The sequence below is a fragment of the Astatotilapia calliptera genome, chromosome 4 (assembly GCF_900246225.1).
Source record: "Astatotilapia calliptera chromosome 4, fAstCal1.2, whole genome shotgun sequence".
NCBI classification, from domain to species: Eukaryota; Metazoa; Chordata; class Actinopteri; order Cichliformes; family Cichlidae; genus Astatotilapia; species Astatotilapia calliptera.
Genome location: NC_039305.1, coordinates 11,482,796 through 11,507,068, shown reverse-complemented (window position 1 = coordinate 11,507,068; position 24,273 = coordinate 11,482,796). Strand labels below are relative to the sequence as shown.

The 24,273-nt window shown below is 39.3% G+C and overlaps 1 protein-coding gene across 3 annotated transcripts in view; it reads right to left on the bottom strand.

The window, feature by feature from the left end:
- Positions 1-24,273, bottom strand: part of adgrl1a (adhesion G protein-coupled receptor L1a) — a 151,986-nt gene that overhangs the window by 86,203 nt on the left and 41,510 nt on the right. For 2 of the 3 annotated variants that reach the window (XM_026164638.1, XM_026164640.1), the window contains exon 1: positions 9,849-10,602. The exons of the other annotated variant lie outside the window; for it this stretch is intronic. The gene's annotated coding sequence lies outside the window, so the exon portion shown is untranslated. Of the gene's footprint in view, positions 1-9,848; positions 10,603-24,273 lie in introns of those variants that run through there. 3 annotated transcript variants of the gene reach the window in all.

The window sequence follows — 24,273 nt, the reverse complement described above, 5'->3', positions numbered from 1 at the left end:
TGTGGGAAGCAGTTTGTTTAAATACAAACCATAACCTGTTTACTATGTGCAACCACCTCGAGGTGATTGCACGATTATGGTTTGCAGTAACTCGATTTGCTCGGTAGACGATGTTCGCATGATGCGTTTGATGCAAAGCAGCCAAGCAAAACATGTTTTTTGCACCACAAGGAAAATGTTCAAGTCTGTTTTGCTGTGATGATCAGTTTACAGAGCCCTGTAACACAGGCTTTGTTACTTTACTTTGAAACACAAAAAGACACTTCTCTGTCACCCAGAAACGTGTTGTGCTTTTTCAGCTGACTGTCTACCTCCAGCCGTACCTTGGTGTTGTACATAAACCCACTGCTTTGCATGGAAACAAGGAATAGTGAAGTAAAGCAAAAGATTGATTTTGAGGTCAGTCACCTAAGTCAGCCATTCTTCAACTGTGGCTCCAATTTAGCTAAGATAATCCAGTTAGCATGACTACATGACTGCTGCAATAATTTGGTTATGATCACGTTATTAGCATTCATGTAACCTCTTCAGGTTAGGTGTAGAGGTATTTTACATTGATTCTGGTGTTTGCTTTTATTTTTTTAATTTCAGCCATCAGAAATCTCTACAGTATAATTATTACATGACTCTTTGTGAGAAACACCAACAATAGAAAACATAATGGAATCTTCTTATAAAATGAATAAAAATGCCCTCCCATCACGCCCACCTTATTTGTCCCTAAGCCTCTTTAATACAGTGTATTTTAGTCATACACCTTATTAAATATACAGTGTAATATGCACAGCAGAAATGTCAGTGGAATACAGAATGCTGCATTCGTCTGAACTTGAATGGTAATTATGACCTAAGCAGTGGTCCATGTCATATGAGTGAATAAATACATCGAGTAAGAGTTTACAGTGCATGGTTCACTGTATCCCCCGTTAATAAATTAGCACTTTCTCCTACAATCGACAATAGCTATAGATCTCCGATCGCATGTAGCGTCTTATACCTTCATGTATTTTAGTGCTACTGTAGACTGATGCCCAGCCCCAGAAATGCATCATTGATCATTTCTCAGTACAGTTAAATGGTTTTTTATCCTTGCAGGATCCATTCTAGGATCACATCTGGGACTGCAAAATGTCTTGTGAGCACACAAGATGCTCCATAAACACAGGGAACCAATTGACAGCTGAGATATCTGTGTAACAGCAAAGCTGATGATTACAGCAGACATAGAATGGGAGAAAATAGATGTGCAAAGCTTCTACTTTTATCTATAATGAGCCTAAACAAACATCTCCAAACAACTGCTTCTTCCATGGGGCAGCAGAATCAGATGAGACAGCTGTCAGAAAGCATCCATATCCATCCTGAGTTAGCTCTAATTAGAACTGTTCTCCTTCTTCTGGCCCTCTTTGACAGATACTGCTCAATCACCACACCGGTGCTGAGCACTGCTCCAGCTAGGCCAGTGCAATTAAATTGAATTTTATTTTCATTTACGATTTTGGCTTCTGTCCATAGTGAGGCATGATAATTCAATTCAATTCAATTCAATTCAATTTTATTTATATAGCGCCACATCACAACAAGTCGCCTCAAGGCGATAATTGAGATAACAAGACGCTTTTGTTTGGCGTCATAAAAATCTAGTGCACCCCTTTCATTTACAGTGGTGCAATTCCATTCACACCGGACTGTGGCAGGTTAAAATTACCACCAGCTCAGTTAAAGGAAAGAGAAGTCTCGGTTTACAGGATAGGTAAAATGCATTACGTTATGCATTTTACGTCATGTTATGTAATCTCGACCACAACAGTGTCTGAAATATTAATGATCATGATTTTACTTCAGCCCTACGATATATTATCTGCAATGACAGAGCACAGTACTAATACAGGGACACCTCACATGTGGCACAGTCCCCATATATGCATATACTGTACTGTGCAGTGTGTGTATGCATTAATACTAATCGCACAAGAGCCGAGTCTTGATGTGATGAGTCATTAGACACAATTCAGTGGCAGCATGCTTTTGCAGAAAAGTTATACCTTCCGAACATTGCTACAGAGAGAAAGACACACACAGATACATGTATAAACAGCTGCACAGCCAACACACACCTAAATTATTTCGTAAACACTGAATTAATCAGCTCTTAGACAAATGGCTGAATAAATACTGTAGATAACCAAATCAATATTATACACTCAATTCATTTGAGTTCACAGAGATGTCAAATTCCGCATAGTTCCATAGCACACTGATTAAACAGGCACCACATTAATTCAGTAAATCAATAAAACCAATCCGTCAAATAAATCAAGTCGCATGGCCGACTGCAGCCAATTGGAGGGCAAGGGCACATTAGAATTCCCTTGCTCTAACTGCATATCTGTGTCAAGCAGGCAGAACACTGATTTACTGTGTGGATTCCACAATTTGTTGAATGAAAATGATTAATCCATGAAACAATAACCAGGGTGCCAAGAAGGCACATGGTAATTCTATAATGATCAAAGACTCAATTAAATCCATTCCCATTCTGTTTCCTAAATGCCTCTGCAGCTGCAGAAAGCATGTGTGCGTTTGTGTCTTTGGTGATCAGTTTATGTTGTGTTATGTGTGTCTTTTCTGTATCAACTTGGGGATGTGAGCTGACCAGGGGGCAAGCTGTGCTTTAGCAAAGTCCTATTGTGGTCAGGTGACGTACGGCTCGTGATCATACACTAAAAGCACTACAGGAGGACAAGCGGTGTGAACGTAATTGTTACTAGATTAAAAGTACAATCATATTCAGACAGACAGACTAGCTACTCTATTCAATTACAGACATGTCCTTCACCATCCACAGTGTAACCTCTTGCGGTCCCCATCTTCAGATTTTCATTTTTCATAAAAACGTTTGACTTTCTTTTGTCCCCGTTTCAGACAAAGGTAACAAAGCACTCGATAACTAAAAATTGCTGCACAGCAGTGTAGTTTTTAGAAACAACGACAAAAAAAGAAAAAAAAGAAAGAACCCTCCATATAACCACAGAGGGTTTGCTGAGCATGCATGGTCATTTTTAGCAGCATCTTACCTCACATTGATTCTGTTAATACCACACCTGGGTGCTAGTTGTTGACTGTTTCAGTGGAAAAAACAAAGCTTTATCCACTCAGAGGCATGAGCATTGCAGCCTCAATACTATCTTTGTAATGCAAAGAGGAAACTGTACTTGTGCCTCTATAGCTGATCAGCATGGAAATAGCTTGGATTTTGCAGTTCATTCCCATCACTCTCATCAACCCCATGTACATGCATCTCATGTGTTTCTGAAAGCATGCTGATAGACCCGGCTTATGTTACCTGCCTTCTACCACAACAGACAGAAAAGTACCTTGCTCGCTAATGAACATGATGAAGCAATTAGCTGCTAGAAAGAGAGTAAATTTCACGAGGTGGCCAGAAATATATCAAATAATTATTCCCGTTATGCATCTACCAGCTGTGTAAATAAGCAGCTGTTTGTTAACTTGTTCACCGTAACAACTGATACTCAATCACTGTTTACAGATGCTAATTTAAGCAAAGCATGTGAAAACTGAGACTTGTGTAGTTGCTCTTTAGTGCCATCAGCTAATTGTTGGGAATTTAAACAATTGCCTGGACACAAACTCACTTTTACCTCAAGACGATTCCTACAGGACTGTGCCGCGTTCTGTCCAGATAAGTTTGGCATGTTCGCTGCACAAGTACAAAAGGGAACATTATAACAACAATATTGTACTAGGCCGATTAAAAACACACACACACACACCCAGAGCGGCAAAAAGGTTAATAAGCTGTTGCACTCATTCACTTTTGCATACAGTGTCAGGGAGGTGAATCTATGATACCACAAGTGTGGGTAGTACTTTGGTTTGTGTCCATATGTGCAGAGGAGCAGAGGGCATGAGGATTGGAGAGGCGCAGCACAGGCTAGTCTCAGGTGAGGCATGCATAGTCCCAACATAATTATAATCCTTAATTAATCCACCTCGGATGCTCTCTCTCTCCATCGCTCTCTCTCTCTCTCTCACTCACTCATCTACCTCTCTCTTGAAGTCCATTGCTCTAGGTGTTTATGGACTTTTTCCATCACGGTGCACTTCCCCCCTCTCCGTCTTATCTGGCATCATGTAAAATGCTCTGGGTGTTTTTGCAGCTGTTTATGTATATACGTGCCCTTTCATACCTTTCTCAAGGAGCTCCATCTCTTCTCCCATTCCCCTCCTCCCCTACCTCATTTCTTTTTTTCTCAATCTGCTTTCCTCCAGCTCCCATCTTGGCAGACAGGAAAACAAGCAGCTTCTCTCAGTCCCATGTTGTTTCTTGGTGTTCTCAGTACTCACAGCACGGAACACAGAGACATACAGACACAAACATGCTCACACCAGTCCAACACCATATACTCCAATGGGAGTGCTGCTGACACAAATACAAACCCACTAGGGCCGTCCCTCTGTGGAATGACTCAGGTGTGTCTCGCATGAACACAGCTTGCAAGGATCCTGTTTATAAACATGTCTCTCCTAATTCTAGTGCCCAACAGAATGCCGGTATAGCAAAGACAACACCGAGTAACTCCTGCAGTCATTGACTGCGAGAGGTCGGTGGCAGAAAGCGAGAAAGGAAGAGGATTGTGCAAACGGAGAAATAATAAAGGAACAATGAAGTTCCATTGAAGATGAAGGGTCTGGACATGGCACTAAGCAGAAGGTAATGAGGATAAAGGTGTCAGTATTGACGCAGGTAGAATGAGAGCACCAGGTGTGAGGAGGAGTGACGACTACTTCTGCCATTACCACTCAGTCTCTCGCTCTGTCCATTTTGGCCAAGCCAATTAGAGGGGCTCATCCACCACTCCGCTCTGCACCCTCCATCAAGCTATCAGAAAACATAAGGATTGATTGGACAAGCTATTAGGTCAATTGATCCCTGTTTCCTTTCATCTGTGTGCTCCTCCTTTTTCAGATGGATAGCTTAGATGTGGAAACCTACTCCAATTACCTAAAGTTTCACCTTTTGTCTAGTCAAAGTTTCTCCCATATGCTCCTTTTGGGTATTTAGTTTTAGGTGAAAATTTGCATTTAGAATTTTATAAATATTTGGGTTTACTTGCACATATTTGCATTTATAGAGCTTTCTGTGACCGCGTCCACGGTTCGCAGAAGGACTGAAGTTGATCTCAATGGCACCATTGCCATTATACACCTTTGGCTGCCACAACTTACTTTCCAAAATGCCAGACAACCCACAGGGCAAAATTATACTGATTTGTGATCATTATTTTCAAGTACCTTTAAAATTATATCCTGCCACAGGGCTTTGAAAACCTGTAAAACGCATGTTCAGAAATGAAAACTGGAAAACAAATTGATTTGATAGCTGGGATTTAAAGTTTTCCATTAATTTTTTTTTTAGAAGCAAAGGTGACTGGACAGCTCAAGTAGTTTGGGTATATGTTTGCCTACCTATCTAAACTCTGAATATCCAATAAAGGCAGAAAATTACATAAAATAAAAAGAGCAACTGTAATATGGTCACTGAAACTCCAGCGACACATTTGTTTTAAACAGAGATCCCATTTTCTCTGACAAATCAGTGTAAAACTGAATGAATTGCTGGTGAGGCTGATTGGTCACATTGAATGAGCATCACTGAGTCTTTCCCCTGCTGTACACCCAGTCGTCTCTCAGTCGATAGACACAACCCAAATACACCAGACACTCAATCCAATGTGTTGCTACATGGACCAATCCAGCTAATTTAACACCCACTCCATTTATGAAAAAGAGTCCTCATCGATTTTTTCTGTTCATGTGCTCTTATTGCTCCTGTTCATTTTCGCCACGCCGGCGCCTACACGTGCTCAAGGCTGGCAGCAAGTGAATTGAATTAGTGTGTGGTGGGGTTCCTGTAAGATTGGCTCCTCAAAACCCACACCTCCAGACTTTCTCCAGATGTAGCAGAGACGCCAGAGCCGATAACCAACAGGCTGCAGCACAGCTGCGTGACTACATCACCGATAACTCCACAGCACAAAGCCCGGTAGCCTCACAAAGGACATTCAATGCCCATCACTTCTGCACCTCATTGCCACAGCAAAGAAAGGCACTGTTTCTTGGCCGTTATATATATCCCTGGCCAGTGCAACCTCCACTCTTCACCCCTTCTATTTTCCTTTCCCGTCTCCCTCTTTTTGCTGCTTTATATCCAATCCATTATTGCATGTTTATCCTCCAAAAATGTAATCTAGCATTTAAGGGGAAAACAGCCAAATGGGCTTAGAAAACATAATATGGTATTTTTGATTGCAATAATTAGTCCAACAAAAGCTGTTAAAAACCATTTCCAGTGTATTTTGTCAGCAGTGGTAAAACACTGAAACACAATAACTGTCATAATCATAATGGTTTTCCTGTCATGACAAGTCTTATCAGGCTAGTGACAACCCCAGAACTGCCACTGCCAGGTAAACACTGCTAACTACAAAGGCAAGGAGCGAGGAAAAGCTACCTGGCACTACACAATAAAGAGCTTCTGGGTCAGTGCAGAGAAAAACTGCCCAACAGACACGCAGAATTTGGACATAACAAAAAGGGTAATAAAAGAATACTCCTGCCCATTCACAAGGGGCGCACAGGTACCCAGGCAGCATCCCGTGAGACAATAATAACGGGCATGGATCCCATCACTGCCACAACACTCACTGGTTACCTCCACCCTAATAAGATTGAACAGGCTGAAGAGCGCTTCTTAATCTCATACTGTAACGATGCTATATCACTCATATGAATGCTTTTTGTGTGCTATGCAGAAATCAGATTAAGAAAAAAATGTTTGTTAGCCATGTATTACAATGGAAAATAATCTTCAGATTTATGATAAATCTATATATATTGACCACGCACATATCCGAAAATAAATTTTTTCAATGGCCTGCTGTACGTGCAAGGATTTTACTAATCCAATATCATATCTGGGAACCTTCCATCATCAAAAGACAATTCTGAGATTAAGTTTATCATTTGAATATACTGCAACGCCATAGTAGAGTTCCTCTGTTCTGTACTGGAATAAATATTTGCCTTTAATTCCCTCCTGGAGATTGAAATAGCTTATAGTGGCATTATGTGTGCACAGCAAAGTGTGTGTTGTTAAGTGGGCATGTTAGAACACCATCACCACATATGCAACAATTTGAATTAATTAAAATTATTCACTTTGTAATGAAAAGAGAAATGGCTACATGCGTTATCGTGTGCACTTGTAGCTAAATAATTTTTGTGTTTGCCGCACAATGTTATGAAATTCTGTGTCTTGACTTGACTGACGGATGGCTTTAATTAACAGATTTTCATAGCAAACGGCTCCCTTCTATTCTTTAGTGATTATTCATTTATTTTTTATTTTAATAACATGTGTAATTGCCCACTGAGAACCCAACATTTAAAACAATTTGATCGCAAAACAGAAAATTGAATTGAATTGCGTATTTATCTGTATTATACGTGCATTTTGAATTATGTTATTTGCTACCCCAGAGGGCATTAAAACTGTAGAATAATGTACTGCTATACTGTTACTACAAGCCACATTCAGTTTCATTTCATACCATCTTATGTGTGAAAAAGATGTCACTGGCTTTCACAGGTTAAGGATAAATCTCCATGCAGTGTCAAAATCAACAATCCAGCTTTTTGGCATGTAACATTCAATATGTATTGCTTCTAGTAATTAACAATCGTGACAAGAGCTTCTTTTTTTTTTTAATCAAGTATTACAGTGACAGAACAGGTGTCAGCATTTTTTTGTAAATCCAGTCAATGTTATTTTTCTAATGTGTCTAATGTGTGAAACAGAATTATGCTGAACTGTCCTGAAATAACACAGGTTATTTTGTAAAAATCATCAATTCTTTTTCCTTTCCGCTAATTTTCTATCAACAAAGTTATTTAGTCAGTCTTGTCAAAGAGCTGTAGGGATCTAAACAGCAGAAAGCAAAATGAAAAGAATTTAAAAAATCTGAAGGTGTAGTCGCTTTGGGAACTTAGCACTGTTAATCCCATTTATAAAAAAGATCAAGTGTACGTGTCTGTGCACGTGTGCGAGCGCCTGCACACATGCACAGACATACATGCTATAAACGAAAACATGAGTATGTGCATTTCTCATGTTCATATAGACTCAATGACTACACTTTAAACCTAAATGGATAGAAGAATTTAAAAAAATCAACCAGGTTCTGTATACAGTGTCTTCTTCACAGCCGATGTTTTAAATAAAATAAAACGATGATCAAATCCTGACCACAACATTTCAAAGTCTCGAAAAACTCAAGTAAATCTAATTCTGATAAGTGACTTATTAAATGTGTGACAATCATTAATGCCATGCTAATATATGACTATTATTCAACCATTGAAAGCCGGGAATAATTTTTCTGATGGTGATGTGACACACAGACAAGGGGGAAATAAATCCTTCTGTCTTCCCGAGGAGTGTGTTTGGCAGTAAACCAATTCCAAGTCTGGCTTCTTGAATGCCCAGATAACGCAATCAGACAGTTGCAATATTGCTGTTTTACCACCTGAAGAATTTAAATTTCATTCAGCCCCTTCAGAATAGTAGACATGCCAATTTTTTCCCTAAGAATTGGCAGGGCAAACACAATGCACCCCAGTGAAATGAGGGAAAGAATGAGGGAAAGGATTACAAACTGAAAATAACTGTTTTCAGGGGCTTTCTTGTTTGCCTCCTCAGGTTCAATTTTATCATAATAACACACAAAGACAAAAGGTTTGATTTCATCTATCAGAGCTGCAATACAGTCGGCTGATGCCTTTTTATTAGAGATTTTATTATTAAATTGGGAATTAGCTCAGCGTAGTAACATTATAATGGGGTTATCATGATTTGAACCCCTAAATATTAAGGGGGTCACATTTGATTAAATTTGGATGTATGACAGTATGCTTCCTGGCTTGGTTTGTAGTGAGGTGATATTAAGACAATAACATAATAACATATTCTGTTGCCATTTTGTGCACAAGCTATTATTAGAATGTCAGATGGGCTAAATTTAACAGAACTTCTCACATAGTTTGGGAGACCCAGAAACACTCAAGGACTCCCCAACAGCTAGCCTATAGTTAATGATTTGACAAGGTAGGATTAATGATGTAGTCTTGGACAGGGGGTTGGACAGAGTAGTTCACACTGAGGCTGTACACTTGCTCTGATGCATTCCTCTAATAATCAATTGGTTACTTCATTTCTTTCTCTAATTGAAGGAACTTGCGGAGCAAACCCTGAACAGAGTGATTACAAAAATCACTTCTGTCACAAATATCCCAGAACATCTTGTTTTTTTCTTGTCTAAAAAGAGTCGTGATTTGCCTCGATTTCCCAATGTCAACTGAAAACACTTCACAGCTTCTTCGCTTTTATAGGACATGCACACTGTCACTTTCAGGCTCGCAGACCCTAAGTATTAATTAAAATTGCCAAAATCTGTTACTGTCCAGGCCACGGTGAAACGCACAGGCCCACAGACGAGAGTTATACTCGCAGATGCGACTAATTTAGAACATCCAGCACGCATTTTAAATATGAGGCGACTGCTGTTGACGCACCGTAAACATGAACTTCGCTACCTGTCAAAACATAAAATATTACATAAATAAATCGTATTACCACGTCTGAACACCTCACGCAGGCTCACAGAAGAAGCCAGGTTGCTGCGCATTACATGCTATTACTGTCGCACTCGTATCACATGTATTTAGAGCACGTGTAAAATAAAAAAGCTGGACATCGATCCTACCTTGTTTCCTCCAATCTCCTTCTCCTTGTTTTCTCAGTGTGTCTCATTCATTCTCGTTTCTCTCCTCACTTGCCTCCTTCTCCTTTTCTTCCCCTCTGGTTATCACTCGTTTTTTCTCCTCTCTGGTGCCGTCTTCGTGCGGATGCATAAGAATTAAAAATTAATAGCCTGCTATCTTAAAGACGGGAGACAGGGGGGGGGGGGAATCCACCCGACTAAAAAATATGATAAAGCCAATGGAGGGAAAATCCTCACGGACAAAACAGATTCTCACGAAAATGCGCCCGTGTGGGCATCAAAATAAATAACGGCGACGACACCATCCTGGTAGAAAAATAATATTAGAGCATGCGGAACACTTTAACGATGAAGGTGACGGAAATGTTAAACTATAGTTGATTAGTAAGAAAAATTAAGTTGTAATTCTGTTGTCCGTCCGCCGCTGGCTTGGTGGTGAGCATTTGAGCAAATGTGTCACCGTCGCAAAACGTCTGCGTAATACAGACCAGACTCTTGCATGCCTGATGTGTTTCTGTTACACGCTTCCCCCCCCCGAACTGTCGACTCCTTGACTTCGTGCAGCTCTACAGTGTAAAAATCATCCGTTGGAATTAGGACAGTCTACACAAGTCACATGCGGTTATCTCGTGCGTCTTGACGCACAGAACGGATCACTCTAGTTTCCCTCTTTGTCGACAGGCAGCGCGCACTCTCATCAGGACCGTCCACACGGCATTTTCAACCTCTGCAGTTCTGCATCAGGCCAATTACAACCTAGCGCATTCGTCACTGGCTTTCACATACAGTTTGGTACCTTGAAGACAGTTTCATGACAGTTTTATAAACAAGCCTTAGTCGACCTAAGTTAGGGAAATTTAGTCTATACCACGTCTGCCCGCCCACTAATGAAACGGCTTTTTTTGTATAACATTAGCACCTTTTCTTTTCTTTTTTTTTTCCAGATGCCTAACCCACGTGGTTTCCCAAGGTGGATTGTAGGAACCGCCAGAGGTCCTCTAAATGGTCATCTGTAATTGCCCTGCAAATTAGGTGTAGCTTAATTGCACACAGTGTAAGCAAATCGTCTTGAAGTACCTGCAAGAAAAAAAGGACACTGACTATTTGATTCCTACATTAACTTTGCTCAGAACCACCTTCCACCTTTCTCTGATATATATTTCACTATACAAACGGTTCCAAAAATGCTGTGACTGTTTTGTCTTATGCCAGCATGTTTAAAAGACGCTGGGGCAAGGTCATCAAAGACCTGGTTGTATAATGACTGAAAAATTCTAAAAAAAAAAAGCCTAGTGGAACATTAAGTGATTAATTAGTTTAATTAGCAATAGGTCACAAACATAAGTGGGTATAAAAGGAATATATAAGAGAGGCTGAGTCTTTCACAGGCAAAGGTTATAGCGGTGCACCGCTCTGTGAAAAAGCTAAAGAGATAATAGATCAGTAATTTGAAAATAAGAAAAAAACTGAAACTTAAAAAACTGAAAATGACATGATCAACAGTAACATAAATCTCTGTACCGGAGGGCATTCACAGTGGGTCTGCATTCACAACAGAGCTTATTCTAAAGCAGAGCTCACTCTATGGGCTCAGTAACACTTTCCTCAAACCTCTGGCAGTGAACAGAGTGTAACTACATCCACAAATACAAGCAAGATCCAGAATCGCTGCTGCCTTCTCGGTGCCAGAGCTCATTAAAGACTGAGGAAAAGCAGAAAACTGCTGTGGAATGACTGATCAAAATTGGAAACTGGCTTTGGACATTATGAATGCTGCATTTGCCTGGTTAAAGAGGAGAGAAGCCATCCATCTTGTTATCAGAGTACAGTTTAGCAGTCAGTGTTGTGATGGCATGGGTGTGCATTAGTGCACATGGCACGGGGAACTTGTAAATCTGTAAAGGCCCCGTGACTGTTGATTGATATATACTGATTTTGGTAGAACATGCAACTACTCAGGTGACTTCCTTATTTCATTCAAGTCAATGCCAAGCCAGATCCTGCACGTATGCCGGTAGCTTTCCACCCAATGACCCTTTCATCCAATTATAACACCTGGCATATTATGACACAAAAAATATGACAAAGAAGACTGTTGAACTGTTGCAGCAGCTGACATTTTGCTTGTAAAACTACAAGTAACACAACTACTGCAATTTGCTTCCTCAGTACAAACACTTACAGAGTTCTCTTAAACGAAGACGATGATCATCACAATGGTAAATACATCTCTTTCCCAACTTTTGGAGAAAAGAACTAGGATGGATGTTGCTGCATCAGACATAAAATTGGTCTATTTTTTTACCCAAACCAAAAAAAATTCTCAGTTTTCACATTTAATTTGATATGTTGCCTTTGTCTTCTATACGGAAATAATATGCAAATCACTGTAAACTGATTTGTGCATCATTTTAAACTGCATGCATCTGTATTTTAAAATTAAACAGCCAGTGCTCTAATCCAGCTACTTAGCCTGCCACTGAAATGCTTTCACTGCATTAATTTTAAAGAGGTGTTTCACTTAGAAATCGTCCAAGTTTTTTAAATAGAAAAGACGTCATGAAAGACAAAGTTCTATCCATGTGTCAGCATGAAGTCGAGGTGACTGAACCTTGCTGCTAGAGAGGTGAAATGTCTAATGTCAAGATGGAGCTGAAGCTTCAGTGCAGGACATTATGTTGACTGTGTGTTAAAGATTTATTTTAAAAGTCCAACAATTTTATACTGTATGGACAGTTAATCAATAAAACCGCCATGATAACAGCCATTTGTGTGGGAGTCATTTAAATCAACCATACAGCAAGTTCTCTGTGCTCATATAAGACTTGTAGATTCTTCACTTATGTGCACCATGTATTAAAATGTATCTAGGCTTTTTATTTTTTCCATTAGTTTCAAAGCACTTAAAGAAAAGTTTCTAAATAATGTCAAAGCACCAACATTTAAAAAAAACCTACATCTTTAAGATTGCAGTCTGCTGCCCAGGAATAGATGGATTTTTCAAAAGATTGCTTTTCTGGTTCTTCTGGTGTCAGACAGTTTGTTGAAAAAAGAAAGCGTGTTATACGGCTCTGAGTGAGTACATTGGCAGGTGTTCTCCAGGACGTTCACAGGTGGGTACAGGTTTAAGGGGGTGAAAGTGTATGGAAGTAAGGAAGAAAAAAATCAGCAACTAAGTGGAGGCATTGAAGCTTCTTGGTAGTTCTACTAAAAGCTACTCTTAGTTGCAGCTGCTCACTTTTTCCGGTAAGTGTATTCTTTTAAGCCTGTTTCTCTTGGGCCAAAATTAGCATCCCATTTAAGGTCACCGAGAATTACAGCTGCACCTTGATAAGCAAACTAGCAAGCTAGGGCTAGGACTGGGTAGTGAGAGCTATCCTCCAAATAAATATGGTACTCACCAGTTAAAAAAATAACACTGGCTTCAAACCAGTAGCAGTCGATGACATTTATATGGCAACATTCCTACACTGCCTAATGATGCCTTAAAACATAAATTACATTACAGCATTACTTTAGTGTTACCCATGGAGACAGCCACAGACATTATAATAAGAATCTGAGGCAGACATGCGATATATTTACAGTTCCTCATCCGTCGTCCAACTATACAGGCATTCAGTGAAGTATAGCTTTAACATTTATGTCCTTAAATAAACTGAACGATTTAATCTGCTATTATCATTCAAATGCACCTGTTTTAAAAAAGTTACGTATCCTCACTAAAAGCACTTTTATTACGTGGATATTGGCGCGTGTGTCTGTGTGTTCAGTGGAAATTGTTTTGCTATGTCTGCTTGAAAGCCATTAAATAGATTTAAATTTGAACCAACTACTAAAAATGCAGTTTTGTTTGACTTTTATTTTAGACTGAACTTGCCATGAGTAATAACTCTGGATTAATCCCAAGAACTCTTTGTCTCCAGGTGAACATGGGCTAAGTTCTCCAGTGCCAGATGAAATTATTTAACTTCCATATCACATGCAATAATTGCACCAGTTCGGGGTACATGTTGCAATTTTTCTTTTTACTCTGAAAATCCTTTTGGCAGTTTCTATTGTGGTAGCTAATGTTGGACTCTATTGAATAGGCGCTACACGCCGTTGCCACTTAGCTTTCTGTTACACAGTACCGACTCTGTTATACCACTCTCAAATCTAGGCAATTGACCTTCACAGGCTGTCTGACTCATTGTGTCAATAAACACAGGGCATAATGTAGTTTGTGCTCTATGGCGGTCTCACACTTTATCAGTATTTTTTCAGAAACAGATGTTATTCATGCAAAGTCACAGTACACTGTATAATTAGGCTGCAGGCAAACCGTGCCACCTGGTCCACTCTGGACCGCTAAAAAAAACAAATGTCGACAAAGTTGAAGCATCAAGTCTTTCCTTTGTGCTTTGCAAAATCTGAACAGTTGTTCACTGCACACTGGTCTCTTAGCAACAACAATAGTAACTCTGATTAAGTGCTGATTGGCCTCGTAAGCGCTGCTCATAAATAATATGATCTCTGAAAGTCAAATGATATAAAAGATAAATAAACATAAAGAATGACAAAGATTTACACAAGCTCTTGATTGAGAAACTGAATGGTGTGCATTAGATAGTTATGATGGGATGTTGTTTGGTGTTGAAATACATAACAAATACAATGAATAGTTTATAACAAAACTAATATATGTGCATTCAAAACAGAACACACAGTTACATTATACTGTAGTGCATTATAGTGCAAAGTTCATGGTGCTCAAATATATGATCTGCCTTTTGTCTCTCCACGCATGGTTGTGTTGTTTTAAGAGGCTCTCAAACAAATAGATGCAACTCAGAAACACACAGGAAGCTGAGTGCAAATCAAAAGCCCAGCTTTATTCAGAAATGCACTTTATAGACAGCACATGGTAATTACTCTCCTGCTTTCACCTAAATAAATTGATCCAGATAAGTGTTGATAAAGGCAGTGGTTAAAACACAGAGCTCATGAAAAAAAATGAAAGAAAATCCAAGATAAGCGTGAGCGCCTGTGTAGCACTGTAGCGGTTTTTGTGCTGATGTGTGAGGATGTTCTAGCACTGAATAATTTCATTGAGGCTCAACCATGACTGAAAATCTCAGTCACTGTTAATAATCATTCTTTTTCTTCATTTGTGTTCCATGTTGCATTTAGTTTCTCAATACAGCGATGACTTGCTCGATAAGACAGACTTTATCAACAAAGCATCAGTGGTCCTGTTTGCCTGAATGTTTTCATGTGTTCTCCCGAAAAGGCAGAGAAAATGGACTCATACAGCTGGCATACTTTAATTTGTTCTAGCTCATGTTTGATTAATGCCAATTCTTCCTAGTCGGAGCTCGTGTTTGTGCGGCACCATATTTACATAACACCTTACCCTATTTGCAAATAGCTCCTATTTTCACAGTTATACGGCTTTGTGTTTTCCACTGATTGACAAATTATCTCCTGTACCACAAACCACAAAACCAAAATTTATTTTTGCAATACTTGTTATCAAAGCACATCACATTTCACAATGTGCTCTATAAAATAATAAGCCGAATAATGGTTGTGTGTGTTTTTGTACAGATAAGGTTGCTACTTAGCAATATATTAAAACATGATATGCATTACTTCAGGATTAATCCGTTTCATACAAATCACTGCTATTCACTTTGTGTATGAATGAAAATTAATCAAGATATTACCTGCATTTCTTTTCAGCATGTTGCCATATTGTCGGCAAGTAAAAACATAGTACTACAGAAAGCCACCATTATTGGAGGAAGTCTTTACTGCCTTTCATGCGTGCCCTGTGTAGTGTAGTCGAGTAGAAGACCTGTGGGTGTACAAATGAACACAATAGCAGGAAAGAAATTGTATGGTATTTCCAGTACTGAAAGGGGAGGAAACCAATGAAAAGGGTTTAAGAGTCTAACAAAGCAGACATCGGTATTTGGAGCCAGCAAAGCGTTGGTGTACCACCTCTGCTTTTATATAGCAACCTGTGACCACCAGAGCGCTCTTCCTATCACTCTCTTTCCATTGGGATGATCATTGTAAAAGCAGTATTTCAACATTTCCAGAGACTGCATCCATAAAGATACCTCCACCTCTCCCTCTCTCTCGTTTCCCTTTTCTCACTCACACTCTCAATCTTGCTCTTTTGCTAATTTTCACTCACTGTGGCTCTGTGTCTCGGTTTCCCTTTTGCAATATGACATCGTCCATTATCTGCTCTTAGTACTAATTGGTGTATTAACGCCATGCTGTGGGTGACACAGTGAGAGAGAGGAAGAGAGAGCGAGCTTGAGAGACCGAAAGAGGAAGAGGAAGAGAGAGAGAGAGAGATGCAGGATGAATATGGATGAGGCAGACGCAGGGAGGGAACGAGGCTCTGGGGGAGGCGAGTACAGAATGAGAGAGAATGGAAGGCCAAGGTAAATCTTTTCAGCTGCACAAGTGGTTAAGAGCAGCATGGCAAAATGACGAGTGAAGGGGGAAAAAAAAGAAACCATCCTGTAATGGCTTGTTTTTTTTTTCAGTTGGCCTTCTCTGTATCCCTTTCTATCCTGCTTTCACCGTCACCACTTTCAACCCAATTATCCACTCTCCCTGGCGCCACTGGCAGCATATGGAAATGTAAATTACAGGCAAGATGGAGTTGTTGTTGTTTTTTTTTTGAAAGATGTGGAAGGTAAGCAGCTCTTGAGGATGGGGAGAGTAGGAGGAAGAAAAGAAAGCGATGACAAACAACTGAAACTGAGGGGCTGCCTTTAGTCCCAATAGCTTGTCAGTATTGCTACTTTATCAGATATACAAATCCACCCACGGAAGAAAATATAGTAGACTGAAGTTGATTTATGTTGCTACATACATACACACTGTGAAGCTCAAATAAAAGTTTGCATAGAAGAGAGTATACATTTACAGCTTTAATATTATATACACCCAAATATAACTTCATGTTGAATGAAGTCCCTTGAATAAAACTGACATATCAAGTATACATATCTCCATATATCTATAGTAAGTACGGAAAGGGAACCTCAACACACTGAAAACATCACCAAACACCAGACTGTAAACCTCATGTAGGCATGAAGGAATACATAAAATGTCAAATGTTCTGGAAGGCCGTATGTTCATGTGTTAGTGCAGCTATAGGTCAGCATCTTTTAGCAAATCCACAACCATGTCTGCTTGGGAAGGCTCCTGCCTCTCTTAAAGAGAAAATGCTGTGTTCCAGTCTCTCATAATGCTAGCAAGAAAAGCCGTAATGGTGAAGTGGGTTGGAAATGATCCCCTGTGCGGAAATCGTTAATCTCAGAGGCTGTGAATATGGAAAAAGTTGGACGCCACATCAGTAAAAGGAGGACTCTTTTTCTTCAGCAGAAATGGGGACAACTGAAACTTCTGGGGTTGATTATAATCTGAATTTAAACTGATGAATTGGACAATTGCCACATCTTTAGACTAAAAAATCATGAATTGGATTTTGCTACATAAAACAAACTACTGTGCAACTGCAAAATATTGTCTCATTGCGTTATTGATGTCACAGCATTTCTCGCCTGATGTACCTGTTTAGTAGCATCTCTGTAGGATTGTTTATATATATATATATATATTGTTTGTTCATTTGTCTTTAAAAACTTGATAAACAGAATTATGACAAAAAGCATGATATACGCACGTGCACCATAAATAAACACACTGATGCCAAACACACACTTAACTACATGAAGGTCCACCAACACGGTTGCATCACATGTTTGAGGGACTTCTCACATGGGCCAGCCATGGGGCTGGTGAATAGCTGCTGAAACTCAGGATACAGAGATCAAAGATGCTCATCCTTTCCAGTGCATGTGACATTGAGACACATAGAGGCTGATTATTCAGATAAGCAGATCTATCCTCGGGGGTGAAGGCAAAATGGAGATGAGTGTTTTGTTCATTATCATTAAGATCTAGCTTTTCCTCTGTTCACCTCTCTTCTCTCCACATGCTCATATTTCGCCCCCGCAGAGCTGATGAAGCCAACTTCTCAAATCTGCAATTTGCTCAATTATTTTCAATTATCCCGCCATCGCTGCTTCTATCATTCCCCTTAGTTCAATTGTGAACAGAAATCACTTGTTGATTGACAGCAAAGGCCAATTAGAGACAGGAGGAAAACTCTAACCCTTAAGGTAATTACGGTTGATTGGTGTCACACAGACATTTTACAGACCATACACACTGATATTGGTAAATGTCCCTTTTACAGTGCAGCCTCTTGTATCGTATCACAAACATACTGTAGAATTAAAATGGATTCTTGCTGAGGTCATTTAAAGTTTTGCCGAATTTTAATATGCTTTACTGTTTCTTTACATGTTGAGTGAATATAGTGCACTGGGAAAGCTTTCAAAGCAACGCCTGAGACAGTATGAATTTCTGTCTAGCAAGAATCCCGTGTCTGTGTGCCTTTAGCACATTAACTTCAAGGTAGTTCTGTCTCAAGGCTTTAGAGAAACTCTTCAGCAGTGTGCACAGAAATCAATGATGAACTGCTTTTGAGCACGACAAAGACCCACAAATTCAATATACCTTCAGCAGTTTTGCTGTCTGAGTTTGTTCACCATATTTTAGTAGCTTAATATAGGGTAGTTCAGGCAAAACAGAAAATCAGTTACTTCATATATTTTCATTTTGTTGTGCATCTGTGGTTATCTTATGTGTTATTAGTTTCTGTGCGCCATAATCCATTTTTTTGTTTATTTTGTAGACGGTAATGAAAATTTAAAATTTGACCTCGCTACTGCTTTTGTTTGAAGTTGTATTACCGGAGGTTATGGTCTACCACATTATTGATTGCTTGTTCTCCAAGTAAATATATGCAGACAATTACACATAACACGGTCGCATATGCAGAAGACACAGGTGACTATTTAATAAATTTTTCTAAATTAATTTGCTGTATAATAACTCGTTTTTATTTTAAATCTGTCATTCACAACAATGTGCTACATTTGATAGCACAGCACATGACACGCAGTGTATTGAGTCACAGTATCTTAAGTTGGCAGATATATTTTGATAGTTATTTGGTGATTGTAAAGGACACATCTTTCATAAAGTAACGGGAACACACATTTGTAAACTTAATAAGTGTCTAAAACAATCCCGACAGAGTCCCGGTTGTACAATAAAACGGCATTTTAAAGCAATGTTCACGAGCATCCCACAATTTACTTCATATGTCATGAATGTTATGTAATGAACACATGCTAACAGCCATGTTTCTTTTTCCTTCATCAAACATTGTAGTCATATATAGAAAGCCTTCCTGAGTGCAGCTCAACATTTCCACATCTCAGACTAAGGCTGATTTTTTGTGTTTCTCCTGTTAAATTTCAAATGACTCTATGGGGAAAAAAACAAACAAAACTTGAACCTTTCCACTCAAGCCTCTTTATTCTGTGCCGTCTTGAAATGGACATTTTATGCGGTACAAAGCTATTGACTTGCACTGTTGTTTGTGACAAGTAGGCTGCCAAAGCAAGTGGTGGTTACTCAGGACTCCCCTAATGACATTATGGGCCTAATGAGTTTTAATTGGGAGAAGATCTTAACTTGCAGACCTAATTGCATCTGATTAAAGACAATATTAGTTTTACTCCTGGCAAATTGGTTAGGGAGGCTTGGTAAGAGGGTTTTGGATGGCTCAGTTGTCTCCTTATGGAAATATTGCACATATCCCCAAAATGGTCTTGAAGCAATGGAACATAAAGCAAAGGCAGAACCAGGTGAACAAACACTCAGCTTGCAGTGATGATATAACAGAGGCATGCTACAGAGGGAATGAAGGAAGAGGGATAAGACGAGCAGGACTGAAGATTAAGAATTCAACCAGAACAACCCTGTTTCTGACCTCTACAGCTTCTACAGACACTGGGTGATCGTGTGATACGTACACCTTTAGATTAAGGGCACAGAAAATAAGTCTCTTGTACACAAATCTCACCTCCCGGTTATTATTTTTATCTGCTTCCTAGCAATTCTACTTTCAATTCTTAATAGCTGAACTGTTGCTAAGCCTCAGTACCAGTATGTGTATTTTTGGATTTTACTTGGCTTACAGTTTTCTCAGGAGTGGGAGCAGTGGAAATCTTCCCTAGAACCCACTTTGCAGTTAAATTTTCCAATCTTCAAAAAAGAAGTATAAAAAAAGTGGGGAGGAGAGGAGACTGCTAATTCTCAAACCTGAGAGCCAATGATCTCATCTATGCCCATCTATTTTCAGGGGCTGATAACATTTAGCTGAGATTTAAATTAACTTTATTTCATCTAACATGCATGGATGTTAAAAAAAAAGAAAGAAAAAAAGTTGTCAGATCTTCAGAAAATTGCATCAGCTGGTATATCGCTCTTAATAAAGTTGTCCTGTCCCTGCAGGACTTGGAAAAGAAATTCTCCTTCACACAATCTAATTTGTTCAAAATCACAATGTGGTAAAAATGATCATGAAGGGTCATCATAGTTTCACTGGGAGAGCGAACTTGCCGTTTACGGACATTGAAGTGTCATTAATTAAAAAAAATGTAATTGTAATTTATTTAATTGATTAAAAGCGGCAGGATAAACAACAACAACTTAAGTTATTACACATAATTATATTATGCTCATGTCTGCATGTTAGTATACACACAAACAAAAACAAGTACACAAAAACACAGTCCTTATTCCCTCCTCGTGGCATCATAAATATATGCCCTGGATCAGCGGTGATTTAAGGCCAGACACAGGAGAGTATAGTAAATTATGCGTGTATGAGGCTTCATTTCCTGCTCTTCTTAAGCACTTGCTTAATTGCCATTCTCACCTGAGCAATTGTATAATTTCCTTTATTTTTCTCCTCCTCTGCCCAGAATATGAGTCTATAATGAGCTGTGGGTGTCCCCCAAAGCTAAGCCTGGCGCCTTGAAATAGGTTTCACTAATTTACCAATTAGTCATAAGATACAATTAGTGTGCAAGTTCCCTAAGTCCATGAGTGCCCCCACCAACGGCCTCCCTACTTTGATTGTTCAATCTCTGCAGTGATCATCACTCCATTACTTGGCTCATGCTCTGGCCCTGCTCTGTTCAGCATCGCTACAAAAGCGAAGTCCCACCTGCACTTTGGATATTACTCTAACCCTATGTGCCTCTGAGGGAATCGGTGTGGGAGTGGGAGTGTGTGAATGTGTCTACGTCCGCAGCTCTGGGTTTCTGTTTAAGTGCAGCTGGGACCGGTTTCACTGACCAAGAGGATGAGAGCTGAGGAGGGGAGGGGTGGGCGTCTGGAGACTACAAAACTTATGAGAACTGAGATAAGTTACCAAGCAGCAAAGTGAAAGTTTGCTGGAGGTGCAAATCTAATTTATGGTTGGAGAATACCGTGTTGTGTTTCTCGCCTTAGTTCGCTCAGCCATTAAAACTAAACCCGAGGACAAATAAGAAATAAAAAAACAAACAAACCAAAAAAACAACACAACAAATATCAACGCTGCTACGCTCGCTGCTGGTTGTTATTATGCTGTGCGTGAGGCTCTGGGTGTGCAGTGATCAATATGTGAGAGGTCATTTGTCAGTGCCTTTTCCAGGGTGAAGGTAGTTCATTTTTCTTGATGGGAATACAGCCATCTTATATTGGATTTCTAATAATTTCTAATAATTGCAGCATATTACCTTCTGTTTTCATCAGGGTCTTATGCATCTTATCTACGAGTAGGTGGGGTCAAGATAAAATAAAATTACAAACTTATTGCTCGGGGAAAATACAACCAAATTACACAAACAGTAATGCAACAACTAATAAATGCTGATTTTTTTTAATTATGTTATTATTCTATTAATGCAAATGGTCTCAAGGATAAAAATAATTAGCACATTAAGATTTGTACCCAAGAGACAAGTTATCAAAGTTAATATGTTTTGCCTCTTGATGTGTATGTTGCATCTTAATTTAATATAGTCTTTAGGTTCATGTGTAAGAAACAACAAATGTTAACAAAAACGTTTTATTATTAGTCCATATTTCAAAAGCAAAAATGTGCAGAAATGTGCTAAAGAACAATCAATTGCATAAAACAGTGAGCCAGGTTTTAGCTTCAGCACCTTCTCAGTTAGCAGAGACTGAGGCAGGAGTTTCTGTGTTGATTGCTATTGGCATAAAGGGACACTTACAGTGCGATCACACCAAACATGTTTGGAGCGCTTTATTGGAACTGTGGAACAGTTACTGTGAGCAAAAACAATGCCATTTGATCAGCAGATAACTGCGCTGAGACTGAGGGAGGGCTAACTATGAGATAGAAAGAGACAATTTTTTATGATCTCTGTGCAATAAACCCTCGCAGTTTACTCACAGTGACTCTTCATGTCAGCAGACATGTGTAAGCTGCGGCACAGACTCCAGTATAGGTGACGAGCCCTGCATTTATTGCTGCGGCTGACTTCAGTCCTGTTTGATTTGGAGAAACTTCTCTGAGAACAGAAGAGCTGTTTTATTTGTTTCCAGCACAGCCCAACAAAACTAACCTTGGTTTAATAAAGAAATCATTCAATAATAACTGGAACCTTGGCGTGATTTTACACCGCGCATTGCTTGAGTCGCTTTTTTCACACAACAGAAGTGCAAAATAAACACTTGGTTAACTTTTCTGAGGAGTTTAAAGAGCAGTTTGTCACCTGCAGCTTTTAATCAGCAACTATTTTCTGTTCCTTTACTTACAAAAACAAAAATAATCCAGAGATTGATTAAATGTTGAAAATGGTATAAAGTATGTTGTCCTAGGAGCCATCTTTAAAAATCAACATGAAAAGCTTATTTCCTATAATTGCTCAAACACATAAACCATTGCATGTTTTGCCTGTTTAATGCTTCTTTGCACTCGTATTAGAAAAAGTTTGGCTAACATTATCTGTAACTGCATGCAGCTCGGAAACAGAAAGCAAACAGTAAACTGTGAAGCTGAATTCAATTAGATAAAAATAAAGGAACCCTGGATTGTTAACCTTGTGAATGTTTTTTTATCCCAGTGCAATGGTGGACTCCGAACATAATTATTATACTGTACAGGCCATTAATGAATGTAAGCACAGTGAAAGACTCGTTAAAAAGTAGTAACATAAAGTTATTAGAAGTTGTTCATTTAAATCAAAATTGTAAATGTGCTTATGAAGCCCGTGAAGACGATGCAGCCCAGGCAACATACGGGGTAAATTAAAAAATCATGTAAATTTGTTCATTTATATGAAAAATATAGGTTGGTTTAGAGTTATCCTCGCACTACACTCAAAAGTAATAATATGCATATATTTCACAAAAAAATAAAATAAAAAATATTTTTGTGGTACTCTAAGTTACGTTAAGGCAAATGGCATCGCTTTTTTCCCACTAACACCCTCCAACACCTGTTCTGAAAGCATGCAACTTTGAGAAAAGTAGAAAAGTAGGTGGATGTTTTTTAGTGCTGGAGATGCACACAATGCATTTATTCAAATTATCAGTACCATTGTCTACCAGGATTGTTCTTAACGTCTCTATGGGACTTGGGGAAAGAACTTGAATTTTTTTTAACGTTATCGTGAGTGACCTAGAGTGGATTTTTATTGCGTCTGACCTCCTGAAGTCTGAAAATGTTCCTGTATCAGTAGAAACCTTAAATCCCTGAGTAATAGGTTATAATTAAAGCATATAATTTAGTCAATTAAGCTGCAAAGCAGTTTAAATTAAAAAAGTTACATCCCATCGGTGCATATCAAATATGTATATCCATTTATTGACTTGTCATTTTCCTCTGTGTCTTTCACAAACCTTTATATCAGCTACTCCCTCTCTCTCTCCCTCTCTTTCATTGTACCTTCCTCTCTCACTCACTTCCTCTCAGAGGTTCATTCCCCTCATGCTAATGGACAAACTCCCTCCCCCCCATGTCTATCTAATCAAAAATCAATTAAAAACACCTCGCCGCCGAGTCTCCAGAGCTGAGGCTAGGTTGAGGGTGGAATAGAAACGCTTCCCGCACCTCTTTCTCTCCCTTTCACAATCGCTCGTCTCTCCCCCTCTCTCTTACTCACTGCCTCTCACTCACTCTTCCACCTATGGTCTCGCTCACTCTACCCTAAGCTCCGCCCTCCTGTCTACTGGAAGTTGGCAACATGATTTACGAGAACGGAGAACTTAATTTATATATTTTTTTCCTCTTGCATCCTCTCATTTATTTATTAGATTTTTCTCCCAGCCGCCTCTTCCTGTCTCTGGTGTGGAGGGGAGGAGGAGGATAGAGGGAGAGAGAGGATAGGATTAGATGGAGAGTGGTCTCGGGGCAGACCAGTAGACTGGCAGGCCTGCAGACATGGAACAGATCTGTCCC